The sequence below is a fragment of the Myxocyprinus asiaticus genome, chromosome 36 (assembly GCF_019703515.2).
Source record: "Myxocyprinus asiaticus isolate MX2 ecotype Aquarium Trade chromosome 36, UBuf_Myxa_2, whole genome shotgun sequence".
NCBI classification, from domain to species: domain Eukaryota; kingdom Metazoa; phylum Chordata; class Actinopteri; order Cypriniformes; family Catostomidae; genus Myxocyprinus; species Myxocyprinus asiaticus.
Window position 1 is genome coordinate 9,136,501 of NC_059379.1, and position 22,145 is coordinate 9,158,645.

The window sequence follows — 22,145 nt, forward strand, 5'->3', positions numbered from 1 at the left end:
ATATATATATATATATATATATATACAAACAAACACACACACATGCATACACATACAGGTGCATCTCAATAAATTAGAATGTCGTGGAAAAGTTCATTTATTTCAGTAATTCAACTCAAATTGTGAAACTATAAATAAATTCAATGCACACAGACTGAAGTAGTTTAAGTCTTTGGTTCTTTTAATTGTGATGATTTTGGCTCACATTTAACAAAAACCCACCAATTCACTATCTCAAAAAATTAGAATACATCATAAGACCAATAAAAAAAAAACATTTTTAGTGAATTGTTGGCCTTCTGGAAAGTATGTTCATTTACTGTATATGTACTCAATACTTGGTAGGGGCTCCTTTTGCTTTAATTACTGCCTCAATTCGGCGTGACATGGAGGTGATCAGTTTGTGGCACTGCTGAGGTGGTATGGAAGCCCAGGTTTCTTTGACAGTGGCCTTCAGCTCATCTGCATTTTTTGGTCTCTTGTTTCTCATTTTCCTCTTGACAATACCCCATAGATTCTCTATGGGGTTCAGGTCTGGTGAGTTTGCTTGCCAGTCAAGCACACCAACACCATGGTCATTTAACCAACTTTTGGTGCTTTTGGCAGTGTGGGCAGGTGCCAAATCCTGCTGGAAAATGAAATCAGCATCTTTAAAAAGCTGGTCAGCAGAAGGAAGCATGAAGTGCTCCAAAATTTCTTGGTAAACGGGTGCAGTGACTTTGGTTTTCAAAAAACACAATGGACCAACACCAGCAGATGACATTGCACCCCAAATCATCACAGACTGTGGAAACTTAACACTGGACTTCAAGCAACTTGGGCTATGAGCTTCTCCACCCTTCCTCCAGACTCTAGGACCTTGGTTTCCAAATGAAATATAAAACTTGCTCTCATTTGAAAAGAGGACTTTGGAACACTGGGCAACAGTCCAGTTCTTCTTCTCCTTAGCCCAGGTAAGACGCCTCTGATGTTGTCTGTGGTTCAGGAGTGGCTTAACAAGAGGAATACGACAACTGTAGCCAAATTCCTTGACATGTCTGTGTGTGGTGGCTCTTGATGCCTTGACCCCAGCCTCAGTCCATTCCTTATGAAGTTCACCCAAATTCTTGAATCGATTTTGCTTGACAGGCTGCGGTTCTCTCGGTTGGTTGTGCATCTTTTTCTTCCACACTTTTTCCTTCCACTCAACTTTGTTAACATGCTTGGATACAGCACTCTGTGAACAGCCAGCTTCTTTGGCAATGAATGTTTGTGGCTTACCCTCCTTGTGAAGGGTGTCAATGATTGTCTTCTGGACAACTGTCAGATCAGCAGTCTTCCCCATGATTGTGTAGCCTAGTGAACCAAACTGAGAGACCATTTTGAAGGCTCAGGAAACGTTTGCAGGTGTTTTGAGTTGATTAGCTGATTGGCATGTCACCATATTCTAATTTTTTGAGATAGTGAATTGGTGGGTTTTTGTTAAATGTGAGCCAAAATCATCACAATTAAAAGAACCAAAGACTTAAACTACTTCAGTCAGTGTGCATTGAATTTATTTAATACACGAGTTTCACAATTTGAGTTGAATTACTGAAATAAATGAACTTTTCCACGACATTCTAATTTATTGAGATGCACCTGTACATACACACATACATACATACACACATACACATACGTAGTGCAAATCTTATACAAATCTGTTATATACAGTGCAAGGGAATGTAATGGCTGAAGAGGTTGGATGTGTTGGATAAATATAAAAAGACTAGACTCTGTATTGCACAAAATTATTTCTCAATGGGGCAATTTTAACTGTTCATGAGATGGATAGCCTGAAGGAAAAAACTGTTCCTGTGACTGACAGTTCTGGTGCTCAGAGCTCTGAAGTGTTGGCCACAAGGCAACAGTTCAAAAAGGTAGTGGGCAGGGTGATTGGGGTCCAGAGTGATTTTTCCAACCTTTTTCCTCACTCTGGAAGTGTATAGTTCTTGAAGGGAGGGCAAGGGGCAACCAATAATCTTCTCAGCAGTCTGAACTGTCCTTTGTAGTCTTCTGATATCTAATTACATAGCTGAACCAAACCAGACAGTTATTGAAGTGGAGAGGACAGAGTCAATGACTGCTGAGTAGAACTGTATCAGCAGCGCCTGTGGCTGGTTGAACTTCCACAACTGGCAAAGGAATTTCAACCTCTGCTGGGCCTTTTTCACAATGGAGTCAATGTGGGTCTCCCACTTCAGGTCCTTTGAGATGGTAGTGCCCAGGAACCTGAATGACTCCACTGCTGCCACAGTGCTGTTTAGAATGGTGAAGGGGGTCAGTGTTGGGGTGTTCCTCCTAAAGTCCACAATCATCTCCACCGTTTTGAGCGTGTTCAGCTCAAGGTTGTTTTAACTGCACCAGACAGCCAGCCAGCTGTTTAACCTCCCTTCTATATGCAGACTCATCGTCATTTCGCATGAGGCCGATGACAGTGGTGTTGTCTGCAAACTTCAGGAGCTTGACAGAGGGGTCCTTGGCAATGCAGTCATTGATGTAGAGGGAGAAGTGTAGTGGGGAGAGCACACATCCCTGGGGGGCAGCAGTGCTGATTGTACAGATGCTGGAAGTGAATTTCCCCTGTCTCAGAAGCTGCTACCTGTCTGTCAGAAAGCTGGTAATCCACTGACAGATAGACGTGGGAACAGTGAACTGAAGTCCACAAAAAGGATCCTTGCATATGTCCCTGGTTTGTCCAGATGTTGCAGGATATAATGCTATCCCATGTTGACTGCATCCTCCACAGACCTGTTTGCTCGATAAGCAAATTGAAGGGGATCTAGAAAGGGTCCAGTGATGTCCTTCAGGTGGGCCAATACCAGTTTCTCAAATGATTTCACAGACATCAGGGCAACAGGTTGGTTTCTTTGGGACAGGAATGATGATTGAGCATTTGAAGCAGCATGGGACTTCACGCTGCTCCAGTGATCTATTGAAAATCAGTGTGAAGATGGGGGCCAGCTGGTTAGCACAGGATCTAAGACACGCGGGTGAAACGCCATCTGGTCCCTGTGCTTTCCTTATCTTTTGTTCCCAAAAGACATGGCACACCTCTTCTTCACAGATCTTAAGTGCAGGTTGAGTATCAGGAGGGGGGTTGCAGGAGGTATTGGTGTTTGTGTAAAGTAAGGTCAGAGCGGGTGTGGGGTGTGAGATTAGGCCTTTCAAATCTACAGTAGAACACATTCAGGTTGTCAGCCAGTTGTTGGTCCACCACAGGGTTGGGGGTAGGAGTCCTGTAATTCGTAAGTAGTTTCATGCTACTCCACACTGATGCAGGGTCGTTAGATGAAAACTTGTTTTTCAGCTTCTCAGAGTATCTTCTTTTAGCCACTCTGATTTCCTTATTAAATTTGTTCCTGGCCTGATTGTACAAGACTTTATCCCCACCCCTGTAAGCATCCTCTTTGGCCTGACAAAGCTGCCTGAGCTCTGCTGTAAACCATGGTTTGTTGTTGTTGAACATTAAATAAGTCCTTGTAAGAATGCACATATCCTCTCAGAAACTGATATATGATGTAATAGTATCTGTGAGCTCATCCAGGTTGGTGGCTGCAGCCCCAAAAACACTCCAATCAATGCAATCAAAGCAGGCTTGTAGTTCCAGCTCTGCTTCATTGGTCCATCTCTTTACAGTCCTTACTACAGGCTTGGCTGATTTTAATTTCTGTCTGTAGGTTGGAAGAAGATGAACCAGACAGTGATCAGAGAATCCCAAAGCTGCTCTAGGGACAGAGTGATGTGCATCCTTTATTGTTGTGTAGCAATGATCCAGTATATTCTGTCTCTGGTTGGGCATGTAATGTGCTGTTTGTATTTGGGCAGTTCACGTGTGAGATTTGCTTTGTTAAAATCCCCAAGAATAATAATAACTGAGTCTGGATATTGTTGTTCCGTGTCTGTGATCTGATCAGCCAGCTGTTGCAGCGCGGCGCTCACGTACGCATTTGATGCGATATACACACTCACCAGAATAAACGAGGAAAACTTCCGCAGCGAGTAGAAAGGCTTACAGTTAATAAAGAGCACTTCCAAATTAGGACAGCACATCTTCTTTAACGTTGTTACATCTGTACACCAACTTTCATCGATGTAAAAGCATGTTACATGCCTCTCGTTTTCCCCGTTATATCTGCGATGCGATCTGGTCTGAACAGCTGAAAGCCCGGCAGATGTAATGCGCTGTCTGGAATGGCTTCACTCAGCCAGGTTTCTGTGAAGCACAAGGCAGCAGAGTTTGAAAAGTCCTTGTTTGTACAGGTGAGGAGATGTATTTTGTCCGTTTTGTAAGGAAGAGAGTGGAGATTTGCTAGATGAATGCTCGGCAGCCCTGTTCGAAAGCCGCGCCGAAGGAGCTTGACCAGCGCGCCTGCTCGTCTCCCTCGCTTGCGTCTCTTGAACAGCAAAACTGCACCTCTGACTAAAATGTCCAGCAAAGCATCCAAATATTCAAAAACCGGGAAAAGATTGTCTGGTATATGCTGCCGAATGTTCAGCAGTTCGTCCCTGGTAAAACTGACTGGAAAAAGATTACTAAACACAGGACAAACAAACAAAAACATCAAAAGAATAGGAGCACTCCACACCGAGGCGGCCATCCACGGTGCCATCATGATGTATTTGAACATGTATAAACATTTTACACCAACTCAGTGAGCCTCTTTCCAGCCCACTGCAAGGAGCCTGAGCACTACATTCCAGCCATGAGCTTGGTTCATGCACATTGTTCAAACATACAGTATAAGAATGAACAAAGCACAAGGCCTAGATCCAGACTGCCCTGACTTTTGCTTCTGGTTGTGTTTCAATGAAATAACACATGTAGAACCCTAAAACTGTCAGGCATTGCCCAATAAGAGATGGGCTGAGAAGGAAAAGAGGGAAAAATGCCTGAGAATGTGTCCTTTTATACGGTGGAAGGGTTAATTATTGGTAATTGGCTAAATGCAGAGAGAGGAAAGACCAGAGACCTTTCAGGCAGATTTAGACAGACACATAGTGTTCTAAAAGGGGGGGATCACTGCGTCATGAAAATCCAAAGCAGCCACATCAGACCAAATCAGACAAATTTTAAGCACAAATTCATTTCAGTGGCTCATAAAACTTCACAAAAGATTAATTGAAGTAGGCTGGCAGCTCTTTATCAAGGTCAGCTGTGTCAGTTTATTTTAGAGTACTCATTATATGCAAATTCAGAAAAAAGCAAGTCAGTAAAGGAAAAAGACAGACAGACAGACAGACAGACAGACAGATAGATAGACAGACAGATAGATAGATAGATAGATAGATAGATAGATAGATAGATAGTAGGCCTCATTGACCTGAGCTTATGCACCTCCGTTGCTTATAAATCTCTCATTATGCTATATTATCATCAAATATTGGATTAGATCTTTTTTGCCAACTTGTTTTCTTTCAATTAGCACAGGTTTTGAATTTATTTTTGGAACTTATTGATCGTAGGCCTCACTGACCTGAGCTTATGTACCTCAGCTTTTTGAGTGAAAAAAAGCATTATTTGTGGATAATTTTGGCAATGTTATATAAAAAATGAAAACATTCTATATTATTTATCACACTAATGTGCTTTAATGTTTAACCAGGATGTTTGTTTTGAAATGCTTTTATTTTGTACAAAATGGCACAAAGTCACACTTATGGTGTCCCTGGTCAAAAATGACCTGCCATTGAAAAGAATGGGGGAGATCAAAAATAAGAGAAAAATTGAGTGTTCAGGAGCATGTTCATCGTGTTCATGTTCACATATGTGCATGCAAACATTAAGGCCTCAGACCTGTGCACGGTCACATACATACACACATGCGCACTAACACACACATACATGTAATACTCAAAGAGTTTTTGCATGTATGTGAGCATGTGTGTGTTTGTGTGTGCCAGGTGTGCATGTGTGTGTATGTGCGCATGCACAGATCCGAGGCCTTTATGTTTGCAAGCATACATGCACACGTGAACACGAACATGTAAGAAAGCATGTAATACTCAAGAGATTGTGCATGTATGTGAGCATATGTGTGTGTTTGTGTGTGAGTGTGTGTATGTACATGTACACAGATCCAAGGCCTTTATGTTGCAAGCTCACATGCACATATGTGAACATGAACATATAAGAAAGCATGTAATACTCAAAGAGTTTGTGCGTGTACGTGAGCATTTGTGCGTTTGTGTGTGCATTTGTGTGTGTGTGTGGTATTGTTGGATGGATGAATAGATGTTGGATGCAGTTCAGGGTAGGATAAAGTTCATCTCTGTGAAAGAGAAAGCATGTAATACTCAAAAGAGTTTGTGCATGTACGTGAGCATGTGTGTTAGTGCACATGTGTGTGTATGTGCATATGCACAGGTCTGAGGCCTTAATGTTTGCAAGCACACATGCACAAATGTGAACCTGAACATGATGAACATACTCCTGAACACTCAGTTTTTCTCTTATTTTTGATATCTCCCATTCATTTTCAATGGCTGGTCATTTTTGACCGGGAACACCACAAGTGTGACTTTGTGACATTTTGTACAAAATAAAAGCATTTCAAAACAAACTTACTGGTTAAACATTAAAGCACACTAAATAAATAAATTGTGTGATAAATTGTACAGAATTTTTTCATATTTTATTTAATATTGCCAAAATTATCCACAAATAATGCTTTTTTCACTCAAAAACGGAGGTGCATAAGCTCAGATCAATGAGGCCTACAATCAATATGTTCCAAAAATAAATAAAAAAAAACCTGTGCTAATTGAAAAAAAAAAAAAAAAAAAATGTGGGAAGTTGTGATACCCTTGTGAGCAAAATCAGTAATTTTTAGTCCAATAGGAGAACATTAACTAGCATTTTCAGGCAAAAGAAAATCCTCTTTGGCAGGGCTGTAGTGAGGAATTCTGGGCCCCATGACTATATATTGCTCTGGGCCCCTTACTTATTAAAATAATACAGTTTAAATTTGTTGTGGGCCCCTCCTGGACCTTTGGGCCCCTAGAATCGTTACCACTTTTCACCCCACTAGCTACGGGCCTGCTCTACAGGTCAAAATGACCAGAACACAACATGAGGATTAAATATTTCAAAAGATAAATAGGAAAATAGTTTGATTTTAAGTGTGCAATTTATTAGTGGCATCAAATGAAATTCTAATGTTTTTTGTTTGAGCAGTCAGACTGAGCCAAGACTACCTTCATAAAGCATTATATGTGAGGCCATACATAACAGTGATTTTGACACAGGTAAAGGGTTTTTCTCTGCAATATGACTAATACTAATATGTCATGTTCAAAAAACAGTTACAACTAATAATAATAATAATCAGAAAATGATATAGAGGTAGTTTGTTAGTTTAACTGTAAGCTGTTTACAGTTGCCAAGCAACATGGCAACTTGGCTAATTAAAACAAAATGTGTGATCACAGGTGTGTCTTTCAGCATCTTACGACAGCTTTAAAAGAAGCTCATCCAATCAGAATTCATATTTGGAACAATAAATGTTTTAAGGCATTTTCTTTACAATTTGTTTTGTTGCCGCTAATGGCACAAAATTACCTATCCTTTTATCTTTTTGTCTCTAATATACACTGCAGTACAAATGCATGTAATCTGATGTCCAAATGTCCAATCAAACTTAAGAATGACTAGCTATAGTATTACTTCTCTCTGTCCTGACTGTATTGGAACATTAATTTACAAACTAAACTAACCCAGCATTTAAGAGGACAAACTGTGCAGACTGGACTGTTACATCACAATGTTTGTATTGTCAAAGTAAACCCTATTCCAGTGTTTGTACCTGCAGTCCACACCAAGCCATCTATCAGAGCTGCGAGAGCTGCGAGAGGGGCACTGCACCCAGACATGACTGTGAGAATGGATTGAAGACTGTGGCCAAACAGAAGACATTAATCAGATAGTGTGAATCTCTGCAGGGAGAGGGAGATGGCTGGAGAAATCTTCCTTTAGTATCATACAGTACATGAGCACAGGCTCTGTACCACACAGGAAGTTTTCGGTGGACTGTACTAAGCATGCTGTGTGAGGTATGAAGTTGGGTTGTGTTAAGGTTTGGCAGGGTTTTAGCATATCAAAGCAAATAAAGTGAAAGGAGAGAAGAGGCAGTTTTTGTTAAGCACAAACATTCTAGTAATCTAAGCTGCACCATTTTTGTCAGGATCATTTCAAGATGTAATCAATAAAATCACTCATAAAATAAGGGGTTGTTTTCACTAAATTAGTGAAAGGCAAGCTTATGTTCAAATATAACAGATCAAATACAAATTTGGATAATTTTTATAAAACATTCTTTCAATTATTCAGATTTTTTTTAAACATATAATATCTAGGGGGCCTAGGTATCTCAGCAAGTATTGACGCTGACTACCACCCCTGGAGTCGCGAGTTTGAATCCAGGGTGTGCGAAGTGACTCCAACAAGATCTCCTAAGCAACCAAATTGGCCCGGTTGCTAGGGAGGGTAGAGTCACATGGGGTAACCTCCTCGTGGTCGTGTTTAGTGATTCTCGCTCTCAATGGGGTGCATGGTAAGTTGTGCATGGATCGCGGAGGGTAGCATGAGCCTCCACATGCTGGGAGTCTCCGCGGTGTCATGCACAACGAGCCACGTGATAAGATGCGCGGATTGACTGTCTCAGAAGCAGAGGCAACTGAGACTTGTCCTCTGCCACCCGGATTGAGGTGAATAACCACGCCACCACGAGGACCTACTAAGTAGTGGGAATTGGGCATTTCAAATTGAGGAGAAAAGGAAAAAAAAAACAAAAACAAAACAAACACATATAATTCTTGCATATCATAATTCATAACACATTTCATTGCTACACTGCAAAAATAAAATAAAAAAAATAAACCTTGTTTGTCTTGTTTTCTAGTAAAAATATCTAAACACCCTAAAAACAACTTGAGTTTACCCGAGCAAAATGGCATAGGACATTAAGTTTTATTTTCAGAAAAATCGAATTAAATTTTATGAGGTTTATGTTTAAAATAAGAAGAAAAAAAAAAATGCCAATGGGGTATGAGATGTCAAACAGTGCATAGGCAAACTGGACTGCTGATATTATTTGTTAATTTATTTTGTTATAGCTATATATAAATAAAATATATACAGCACAGCAGACATAGCCCATTTGTTCACATGTTTACTACAGTATTTTATTTTTTTTAAATGACAAGAAATCAAAAATAAAAAATAAAAAAAAAAATACTCGTCTACACTCTGCCACCCTCTACCGGCTGTGCAGTGTCACTTGCGGAAATAACTCACTCTAGGGGGCACTACAGGGGAATTTAGACCCTACTCATGAAAAGGCTAGCAAGTCTAAGGATTTGTTGTTTGCCTGTTGTCATTACCAGGGGTGGATTGGGACTAAAAAGTGGCCCTGGACTTTCTGGCCTAGAGCAGCCCACCAAACCCGGTCTGCAACACACCACACCATAACACACCAGCTCACTGATTTCATTTTCCGGCTCAATTTCAGATATTTGTGTTGAAAAAATTACATTTCTATTGACTGCTAGTCATGACAATGGGCCCCACCAGTTGCCATAACTTTAAAACATATAAAACCACCGTAAATGTGATTAGTGGATTTTTTAGAAAAAGCACTAAAATAAGCACTTTATAGTTCACTCAAATAACATGTATGAAAACGTTGTTCCCAACATACAGATGTTAGGTTAAAATGTACATGAAATACAAGGGAAAGTATGTATTTTAGGTGCTGTGACAAGTCAGCATTTCTTCAAAGTTTTTAAAGATCTTAATCACCCTTCAACTTTTTTTTTTCCTATAATATATATGTATATATAGCTATACAAGATCATATGATAAAATGTTGTTTAAAATAGTTACATGAAGAAATTGTCATACAGCAGGACACTGATGACAGTGCTTAAAATTTCATGCCAAATACCCACAATAATATGTGTAAATGTTTATTCAAAAAAAAAAAAAAAAAAAAAAAAATATATATATATATATATATATATATATATATATATATATATATATATATATATATGAAAAAAGTTGGCCAGAATATGTACATATATAAATATAAACAAATATACTGTAAATATATGTAAACGTAATAATAAACATACCTCTTAAAGTGTAAATTTTTGCAGAAATTTTGCAGATTAATTGCTAATATTTTCACTCTATGTGAGTTTGTTGCATCTTTATATCTGCAGTGTTTTAATTCCTTCTCCAGATAATTCTTGAGAAAAACTGAAAAGCCTAATGCTTTGACAAGTGCTGTTTCTGCTATCCTTTATACAAAATAATCCTTAAAGACTCAATTAGCCACAAAGTAATATTTTTCATGACTTATTTTCTGCATTTTTATCAGGTGTGAGCATTATTCAGCAAGCTGTGCTTCAGCTCCCTGTGGTATGAATAAATTATGCAAATGACTATGTACTGCTCATAGTTTTACTGTTTGCCAATTTTATTTATGCTCCTGTTATTGTAGTTGTTTTAACTTGCAGTTAATTGTCATTTTGTGATTATTCAGAGCTCATCTTATACTTAATATGTTGTTTTTGGTTGTCACTATTATTGTGATTTGTATGTCAAATAAACAAGTCCATGCCAGTTACAGTGTAAATATGCGCATACGGAATCCGTGCCACTGTGTGAGCAATTTCAAAATAAAAGTCATTTTATGATTCCAAAATAAAAGCCATTGTATTGTTATGACCTTACTACATTTATTGAATTCTCATTCTTTTACGGGTTCCGCGTGGCCATGTTGGAGCCCAGGGTGGCCGCCTATATTGCCTGTAGGACGGGTCGGTACTTGCCTATGGGCCGGCCCAAATTACCCAGTGGCCCACCGGGAAAATGCCCAGTGCTCCCAATGGCCAGTCCGCCCTTGGTCATTACCAAGGCTTTAGGTAATAATGGACATACTTAAGGAAATCCAGCTTGGCCCAAATAAACATGTATGCATTAAGACACAAAACTGACCAGGAATGGCATGGCAATGACTTCCAAAATTCCTCTGTTTAAAGTCACACATTTTGGGGGCATGAAACTAATGGGAACATATTTAAACTCAAATAAAACAAATACATCCAAACAAGAAACAGTACACAGGGGTACAGTACACAGAACCAGAAAGATCTGACACTGTACATCCAAACAAACACCACATCTGGCTACTAAGCCTTTGCATAATATGGTCTATCCTGGGGCTGATCTCTCATTAGGGTCTGCGATGTTGCTGGTAAACACCCACAGATGAGGGGAAGAGCCCCCACCTTTCAGTGTGCAAGTGTGAGGGGGGAACCCGATAGCCCTTCTGTAATCAGTCTTGTTAGAGTCGGTGAGCAGTAGCCCCTCTCTAACCTGCCCTCAGTCAAAAAACATGGCAGTGACAGACTCACTCCAAACCCAAAACAGATGGCTTAAATGGATGAATGTGTATCCTATTTGTGACTGCGTGTATAAATTGTTTTGCCTAAGTTTTAGTGTTTGAGTTCCTGCATGTGAGCTAAGTGTTGCTATAGTATGAGAATTAATTTCTGAGGGAATGCCATGATAGAATCATCTCTTCTCACAGCAGTGCACAATACAAGCTTGATTTAGCATACAGCGAAGAAAAATAATAATTATAATAAAATAAAAAGCTTCTATGTGAACGGCCTCTTTAACAAAGTTCATTGTTTAGGTTTGTGTATTGTAATAGAATGCTATTGGTAACACTTAACCAAATTAAAACCAATAATATGCACCATTTAAAACCATATTTATAATGGGTACTTTCAGTCTCTCTCTATTCAAAATTTACTGAATATCCTAATAATTGAATATGTTACTAAAGCAATATCACACAAGTGAGAGTGCTGTATGGCCCTACATCGGCACTGCTGTGATTTGGCCACAGGTAAACACAGCCATTATGATTTACTGATAAATACAATACTTACTCTTGGAAAATCAACAGTAAAATTCCACAAGTACAAACTCAAAATCATGATGGTATGACTGCTGTGCTGCTAAGCAAAAATGTCAACACATTTAGCTTAGCATGAGCGATAAAATACTGTGGTGGAAAAAGATGTATATCGGCCAATAGATTTAACTGGTTTATTTTTGTTGTTATTCTAAATAAAGAAATATTTCAATTAATAAGCATGCGAGCTGGGTTCAGTCTCAGCTAATGTCAAACAACTAGAAACTGTTAGGTAGCCAATAAACAGACTTAAAATACATCACATTTATATATAAATGTTACTTTTGACAGTCACATTACAATATAACACAATGTTAAATTGTTTATTATTATTATTATTATTATTATTATTATCATTATTATTATTATCATTATTATATTTATACCTTAATTAAATAGTACAGGAATCACTTATTTTGATTTGCTTTGCTAACAGTTCAAACCAGGTGGTGAGGAATTGACTGGTTAGTGGTTAGTGAACTATAACATATGGTGCCAAAAATCATGTTTGCCCATTGACTGCCATTAAAAAATAAATAAATTAATTAATAATAATAATAATCTGACAAAATATTTATTTCACAATCAATATAAGTTGCATGTATTTTATTAATTATTGTAGTTTTTTAAGTGACAAAGTCAGAGAGAGACTATGCATTAGGCTTAAATGGTGGAACTTTTTGCTTTTGCATCGTGGTTAAATATAATTGACATTAAATGTTATATTGTCAATTTCAATGGCATTAAATTAATTAATTTTACTTATCTTTTCACATTTTACACCCAAAATAACACACATAAAATCATTTGTGAGGAAAGATTAATAATTTTCTTCATTGTGGTTATAATTTATTTATATGTTACTCAAGCACACATGGTCTTGTTTATCACAGTGGATTAAAAATGGAAAAGTCAAATAAGTAACTTTAAAATTGAACAGCTTCTTAGTTACTTAGAGCTAGATCTATGAAAAGCATGTTTTTTTTTTTTTGTTTTTTGTTTTTTTGCAAATGATTTTTTGAGCAATAATTGTTCTACCTGGAACAACTTTCTTTCAAAGAACTATTGATGCACCTTGGTTTCAGAAGTGTGTTACTTTGCATGAGACAAGGAAAGAGAGCTTGTGACTGGTTGAGATATAAATGACAAGATCCAATCATCTGTAAATTAGTGATGAAATCTGACCCCCCAGGTTGTTTCACTGGCTCAGGGTCAGCTGGGGTTCAACAATAACATTTCAGTTAATGTGTATTTATGGTAATCCTGCATGCGCTTTGATATCTGATAACATGCTCTGATTGAATGAACATGGATTAGAAGTCACCCGGTTCAAGAAAGCAACATTCTCCTTGTTGTGGTTCCATCCTGGCAGAACATGGATCAAATGAGCGGAACGCTGGTAGACACTGCACAGTGGCGATTAGCGAGGCAAGAGAGAATGTGCAATTAAACTGAAGCCTCTTATTTCATTAAATGGAGCTCTGAAGAGCTTCAGTCTAATTACAGTTCTGTAGATAAGAACCGGCTGATACACAAGAGAGTGGAGTGTGAACATAGTGATTTGAAAGCAAAGAAAAAATTGAAAACTAAAGAGCAGCAAAACTGACAAATTAATGTATGAATAAATGTAAAAATAAATCAATAAATATAAGGTGATTGTAATTACACAGCAGATCATCACCTTTTTAACCAGTATGTTTGTCTTGTTTTTCAGTAAAAATATCTAGACATTCTTAAAACAAGACAATTTACTTGAGAAGAAAGCATACACTGTATCTAGCCACTATAAAATATGAATGGATCTTAAATGGATCAGAAATGCTTAAAATTAATCAAGTTTACCTTTTAATTAATATTTTTAGTAGAGATATTTAGTGGTGCTAGTTTTTAAGAAATCTTACCAAGTCATATTTGCTTCCCCCCAACCCCCCTCCCTATATTTATGTGTGTTTTGCTTGTAGAGCTAGGGAAATTTGTATCTGTGCACAAATTATGAAGTGTTAAAACTTTTAAGATAATTATAAAGGGTGTTTGTTACTCATTATGTGAATAATTGCTAACATATGAACAGAAAGCAGCTATGGTTTGCGCTAACATACACTGTTTGAGCCGAAATGGTGAAATAAAAATGACAACACACCAAAAACCAAATATCTTCCCAAGGCTTTAGGGCTATTACTGTGAACTTGGGAGTTGCTGTTTTATTAACAAAAATAACAAATGAAATTTCTTTTACCATTCTTTAATTTACTTAATTTAATTTTTATTGAATATTTTCAAACACATCTACTCTTAATTTTCTCAGTCCTTAATACTAAGAAAACTTTTTTAATTTCCTCTTGTAAACATGTGAGACCATCTATCTTGGAATTGTTAGACAATGTGAGACAACTATTTTAAAACAGCAACTGTTTTCACAATGACAAACACTTTTTTATTTTATTTATTTATTTTCGATTTCTAAATACTTTAACATGCAGAAACAGCTATAAGTAAGCCTTTGTACTGGAGCTTGATTTACCTGAAAAGTGTCAAACTTTTGCATTTTCAGAACATTGTTCTGTTTGAGCATGCAGACAAGCCAAATAATGGCTCAACCAGTAGCGTGCCTGAGATTACGGTGCAACTATGTGTTTAAAAATGAAGAAATCTCTAGTAATTATATTGACAGTTCTGTTTAGTGACACTAGTGGTACAGCAATTACACATTTCAGCTTTAAGTTATTAATTTAAAGATTACAACCATTTACTCTATGCACAAATGGACAGTATCACTTGCACTTCTCCTTAACATTGAGGCCATTCCACCATTTTGTGTGAAGCATGGCTACCACAAGACTGTTACAAAATCAATCTGTCCTTAAGGGCTAACTTAGAAGATGAAATACACTTAGTCTTGGGCTGCCTCTTAACTTAACCATTGGCTTGGTATGCTGTAAAGGATTTGGCAGTAGTAGTTAGCCTGTGGTTCTTGGCATAAAGTGCATGCCTGCGTGTCTTTGGGGATGCGACAGAGGAAGTCAGATATGTAAAGGTGGGCCAAGCCCTTGCTAAGCGGGCCATATGCTGCCCCTCTCATGCCCAGCAATGGGACGCTGTGTGCCAAAACTCACAAGCTGCACCAATTACACCACCCACCTTATCTTTGATACAGTGCCCATCAAAACGTTCATCTGTCTCTTTCTCCTTTCCTTGCTTTCTTTCCCAGTCTCCTTGAAAATACATCTAAAACCCAAACCACAGTTACAGCTTGTTCTCTTTTCCCCATCAATCTATTATCTCTACATTCACTAGAGAGCTCTACTTTAGATTTCCTAGACACAGCTGTACTGTTTACCCAGTACAAATATCAGAAAGAAATGTCAGTCCAGTCCTATAGTATACGGTTGAAATTTCCTTTGCAATGCAGTTTAGCCAGTGAAGGGGGTCATAATGCCTTTATGTGCTTTTGTGATAAATCCATTTGTGGTACAACTATTGGAAACTGGTGCAACAATTGAAAAGGCTCGTTTTAAGAAAACCAGCAAAACAGACCAATCTAACCAGTTTAGCAAGGATGCAAAGCCAACTGTTTATTTCAGCATTTTGTTCAAAACCCTAACCCTACGTATGAGCAATATTGATGACTTAAAGAAATATGGACTTGAAGCAATATGAGAGAATGACTGGTTACAGTATTTGCATAGAGACCCATTCAAAAAACACAAAAAAGTGGGAGTACCTCTCCTGGAACCCACCCCAGGTCCCCCAAATTAACCTCCGACTCTCAAAGTTAAACTTTTCCACTTGGCTCTCACTGCTGTTTGCCTTTCAGCAGGCCGCAATACAGAAGATATATGTATTTGCCTAAATCTAGAGATGTTGAAGGGGGACGGGAAGATCCAAAGACAACAGCAGCCATGACAAGAGGCACATCAAATAGAGGTAATGAGTAACTGCAGGTCAGACTTTGAGAAATATGGGGAGAGGGAATGTGTGAGCAAAAAAATAAATAAAATAAAAAAATAGACCATAATGTTTGAACATGAAGGGAGGCCCAACCCCCAAGCCCGACTCTTGCCAGCTTTGCATCATGCTCAAATCCTTCCCCCTCTTCACATGTTTCATTATAGCATGTGAGCTCATTAATCAAAGCTCTCCTAAAGGAGATAGGCTGAACACTGGGGTGTGAGTGGCCTTCTGATGTTGTAGTGCCTCCATACCCTCATTGAACACAGAGAAATCCCCTACTTACATATCAAGAGACATGTACATACAAACATGTGTAAAAGAAAGCTAATTATCACACCATGTACTGTACTGTCACAGCACATCTGTTCAAAGTCTCAAAAATCGTGTCCCTGGCATTATCCATTAAAAGAGTCAAAATGTTTGCTGCTGAAATGATCGGCTAGACCAGGGGTGCCAAACTCATTTTGATTTGCAGGCCTGACTGGAACAAGTGACATTGCTTGGGGGCCGAAGTTTATATTTATAAATTATATATACACCGTGCATATTCTTTAACTTTGTTTAAATAACTTTGTGCACAAAACATTTCGACATGACTGAGAGCAACTTGCAGAAAATCACTGTGGCGAGCAGGGTGGGGCTGAGCGGCATCTGGGCAGAGCGAGGCCAGGAAGATAAGTGGTGAATGAGCTCCACCTGTAATGTAATGTAGTGGTCCTACTAGTATCTAGCTAGTTAGTTATGTGTAGATGCAGCTTATGGCTTCAGCATGAATACAAATCCACTGAAATACTAGCATGAAATGGCCAACAGCCAGTGATTTGTGAGAGCTGTAGCCTATCCCAATAATGTTTTATACTTCTGTCTTTAGGCAAGCCATCCGATGACATTCTCAGTCCAGACTACATTCCCTCAAAGCTTCCTCACAGACATGCCCCCTTCGCAAAATGGACAAAATGGATATCAGGGATCTTTGAGAGGAGCATCATTAGTTCAGCCCTCAGAGAAAGTAGTCGAGGACATGGATATGGAAGTGGAAGAAGCGGCGAAAGTAGCAGCTGTGAAGTCACTGATGTGTGTTGGAACCGATCTCTCTATGAGAGATATTGAAGACATGCAGAAACTTAACACATGTTATAAAGAGCAGGTGAGAAGCCTAGAGTCAAATATGGAAATGCTCACCTGTGAGACAAAGAAGCTAAAATCTGATGTAGATTTAAAGGATGATCAGACCATTCACTTCTATACCAGCTCTCTTATTCATTGGCCTACTTGGGAAGATCTAAAAAAAAAACCCATCCTGCCCTATTCACATTGTTGACATTTGTACATAACGTTGCAACCAAGGCTTCTCATTATTTGTTTTTTATTTTATTTTATTTTTTGATTATATTTATCTATAATTATTAAACATGTTTTATATATGTCTGTTGTAAATATGTTTGATTAATGGGAACATTTTCTGTCCTGCAATTGATTAAATGTACAACATTTCAGTACAACATTAAACTAACTTTTAACAGATTACTCAAACAACCTTCATGCTATTTGGATTAATGAGAACACACTGAACAGTACCATTGTTCACCTGGATGCCTTTTTAAACCTGCTCATTTCAGATGAAATGCCTTGTGACAAACAGAGCACTGTGTGACATTGGTTTTAGACATACTTTTACACAAGCACATGCTTTCTGCAATCAGGAATTGTTTCCTTAGTTTGTGTGTGCAAATTTCTGTTAGAATGTGGTCTCTCTCTCTCTCTCTCTCTCTCTCGACACAATGGCAACTCTCTCTATATATAAAGAGAGACAATGCAGAGATTTGGACATATTGTCATATATCAGGTTTCTGTCTGGGAGGACTTTTAAAAGCCTAACAAATGTTATCCCTACCTTCAAGGCCCTAAAAAGCTTGCTTGGGGAGACTGTTGTGACTACAGTCGAGGTGATGGACTGATTGGACTCCCTGTTCCGAGCTGCTCTCATTCTGTATGGCTTGGAAAAGACTATGTCTGCCACTGGTTTTGGAGCAATCAATTACAATGCGAGGTTATAGAGTTACTAATCTACCAATATCTACTTTTTCTACAATCAGCAACAGAGGTTTGTCCATTATAATAATAATACAAATAACAGACACATTAGTTAGTACTCAATTGCATGTACCTTTTTGTTTATTCGGGACCACACACCGGGCTCAGATGTAACAGATGGAGAATTCAGACCTTCTCTCACACACTCAGCAAGGGTCGCAGTGACATGGCTACAAACTTCACCTAACCTTGTAACCACAAACATAAAAAAAGATATGCACATTGTATTGCTTGTTTACTAAGTAATTAATTATTTGCATAGATATGAAACAAAGACCAAACCAGCCATACAAGTGCAATGTCCACTAATGACCTTCCCTGTCTTCTTAGCAACGAACCATGCAGACACACTCTGTATCAACAAGATAATGGTACACGTCTGGATAAGCCACTTCAGGTAAACATTTGATGTTGTTTGAAAAAAAGTTGGTGCCTCAAAGTCTTAAAGGGTCTGGTAATACTTCATCACTTATTTTCTGTTTTGTAAATATTGTATTGTAATTGTTCTTTGTCTAGACTTAAAAAGTATGCACTAGTCATTTTGTTTTGACAGGTCTGGGTTTTAAAAATGGCGCCACCGGAAGTGCTCCCAGGCCAGTCACACGCAGTAGCATGACTTCCTTTGTTATTGTTTACATTCTTCGAAATGGTTTATATCCACAGTAAAACAAGTCCTATATCAACATAACCTGAAAGGCTGCTCAGCAAGGAAGAAGCCAATGCTCCAAAACTGCCATAAAATATCCAGACTACAGTTTGCAAGTGCACATGGTGACAAAGATATTACTTTTTGAAGAAATTTTCTTTCATCTAATGAAACAAAAATGGAACTTTTTGTCCATAATGACCATCGTTATGTTTGGAGGAAAAAGGGTGAGGCTTGCAAGCCGAAGAACACCATCCTAACCATGAAGCATAGGGGTCGCAGGATCAATTTTGTGGGGGTGCTTTGCTTCAGGAGGAAGGAAAATGATGTGCATATACTGAAGCAACATCTCAAGACATCAGCCATGAAGTTAAAGCTTGGTCGCAAATGGGTCTTCCAAATGGACAATGACCCCAAGCATACCTCCAAGGTTGTGGCAAAATGGCTCAAGGACAACAAAGTCAAGGTATTGGAGTGGCCATCATAAAGCCCTGACCCTGAAAATTTGTGGGCAGAACTGAAAAAGTGTGTGCGAGCAAGGAGGCCTACAAACCTGACACAGTTACACCAGTTCTGTCTGGAGTAATGGTCCAAAATTCCAGCTACTTATTGTGAGAAGCTTGTGGAAGGCTACCCAAAATGTTTGACCCAAGTTAAACAATTTAAAGGCGATGCTACCAAATACTAACAAAGTGCATGTAAACTCCTGACCCACTGGGAATGTGATGAAAGAAATAAAAGCTGAAATAAGTTATTCTCTCTACTATTATTCTGACATTTCACATTCTTAAAATAGAGATCCTAACTGACCTAAGACATGGAATGTTATCTACAATTAAATGTCATACATTTTGAAAAACTGAGTTTAAATGTATTTTGCTAAGGTGTATGTAAACTTCGGACTTCAACTGTGTGTATATATACAGTGCATCCGGAAAGTATTCACAGCGCTTCACTTTTTCCACATTTTATGTTACAGCCTTATTCCAAAATTGATTAAATTAATTATTTTCCTCAAAATTCTACAAACAATACCCCATGATGACAACGTGAAAGAAGTTTGTTTGAAATTTTTGCAAATTTATTAAAAAATGAAAAAAAAAATCACGTTCATAAGTATTCACAGCCTTTGCTCAATACATTGTTGAAGCACCTTTGGCACCAATTACAGCCTCAAGTCTTTTTGAGTATGATGCTACAAGCTTGGCACACCTATTTTTGGTCAGTTTCTCCCATTCTTCTTTGCAGGACCTCTCAAGCTCCATCAGGTTGGATGGGGAGCATCGGTGCACAGCCATTTTCAGATCTCTCCAGAGATGTTCTATCGGGTTCAAGTCTGGGCTCTGGCTGGGCCACTCAAGGACATTCACAGAGTTGTCCCATAGCCACTCCTTTGTTATCTTGGCTGTGTGCTTAGGGTCGTTATCCTGTTGGAAGATGAACCTTCGCCCCAGTCTGAGGTCCAGAGTGCTCTGGAGCAGGTTTTCATCAAGGATGTCTCTGTACATTGCTGCATTCATCTTTCCCTCAATCCTGACTAGTCTCCCAGTTCCTGCCACTGAAAAACATTCCCACAGCATGATGCTGCCACCACCATGCTTCACTGTAGGGATGGTATTGGCCAGGTGATGAGCGGTGCCTGGTTACCTCCAGACATGACGCTTGCCATTCAGGCCAAAGAGTTCAATCTTTGTTTCTCATGTTCTGAGAGTCCTTCAGGTGCCTTTTGGCAAACTCCAGGCAGGCTGTCATGTGCCTTTTACTGAGGAGTGGCTTCCGTCTGGCCACTCTACCATAAAGGCCTGATTGGTGGAGTGCTGCAGAGATGGTTGTTCTTCTGGAAGGTTCTCCTCTCTCCACAGAGAAATGCTGGAGCTCTGTCAGAGTGACCATCGGGTTCTTGGTCACCTCCCTGACTAAGGCCCTTCTCCCCCGATTGCTCAGTTTGGCCAGGCGGCCAGCTCTTGGAAGAGTCCTGGTGGTTCCAAACTTCTTCCATTTATGGATAATGGAGGCCACTGTACTTATTGGGACCTTCAATGCTGCAGAAATGTTTCTGTACCCTTCCCCAGATCTGTGCCTCGATAAAATCCTGTTTCGGAGTTCTACAGATGATTCCTTGGACTTCATGGCTTGGTTTGTGCTCTGACATGCACTGTTAACTGTGGGACCTTATATAGATAGGTGTGTGCCTTTCCAAATCATGTCCAATCAACTGAATTTACCACAGGTGGACTCCAATCAAGTTGTAGAAACATCTCAAGGATGATCAGTGGAAACAGGATGCACCTGAGCTCAATTTTGAGTGTCATGGCAAAGGCTGTGAATACTTATGTACATGTGATTTCTTTCGTTTTTTGTTTTTAATACATTTGCAAAGATTTTAAACAAACTTCTTTCACGTTGTCATTATGGGTATTGTTTGTAGAATTTTGAGGAAAATAATGAATTTAATCCATTTTGGAATAAGGCTGTAACATAACAAAATGTGGAAAAAGTGAAGCGCTGTGAATATTTCCGGATGCACTGTACATAGATATATACAGTTGTGCTCAAAAGTTTGCATACCCTGGCAGAAATTGTGACATTTTGGCATTGATTTTGAAAATATGACTGATCATGCAAAAAAACTGTCTTTTATTTAAGGATAGTGATCATATGAAGCCATTTATTATCACATGGTTGTTTGGCTCCTTTTTAAATCATAATAATAACAGAAATCACCCAAATGGCCCTGATCAAAAGTTTACATACCCTTGAATGTTTGGCCTTGTTACAGACACACAAGGTGACACACACAGGTTTAAATGGCAATTAAAGGTTAATTTCCACACCTGTGGCTTTTTAAATTGCAATTAGTGTCTGTGTATAAATAGTCAATGAGTTTATTAGCTCTCATGTGGATGCACTGAGCAGGCTAGATACTGAGCTATGGGGAGCAGAAAAGAACGTCATGGTTACTGGTGTAACCTCCGTTCCCTGATGGAGGGAACGAGACGTTGGTGTCGATGTAGTGACACTAGGGGTCACTCTTGGGAGCCCGAGACACCTCTGGTCTTTGATAAAAGGCCAATGAAAATTGGCGAGTGGTATTTGCATGCCACTCCCCCGAACATACGGGTATAAAAGGAGCTGGTATGCAACCACTCATTCAGGTTTTACGCTGAGGAGCCGATATAAGGTCCGGCCATTTCAGCGGGTAGTTCAGCGTTGTGGCAGGAGGGACCAACGTCTCATTCCCTCCATCAGGGAATGGAGGTTACACCAGTAACCATGACGTTCCCTATCTGTCACTCACTCGACCTTGGTGTCGATGTAGTGACACTAGGGGTCCCTATAGAAAACGCCACAAGGCTGAACTGTGTTACGTGAACTGGCGGTGTGTGGTGGGCAGACTTGCTGTGTGCCTCATAGCCAGCGCACCAGGTCTACACGTAACCTCT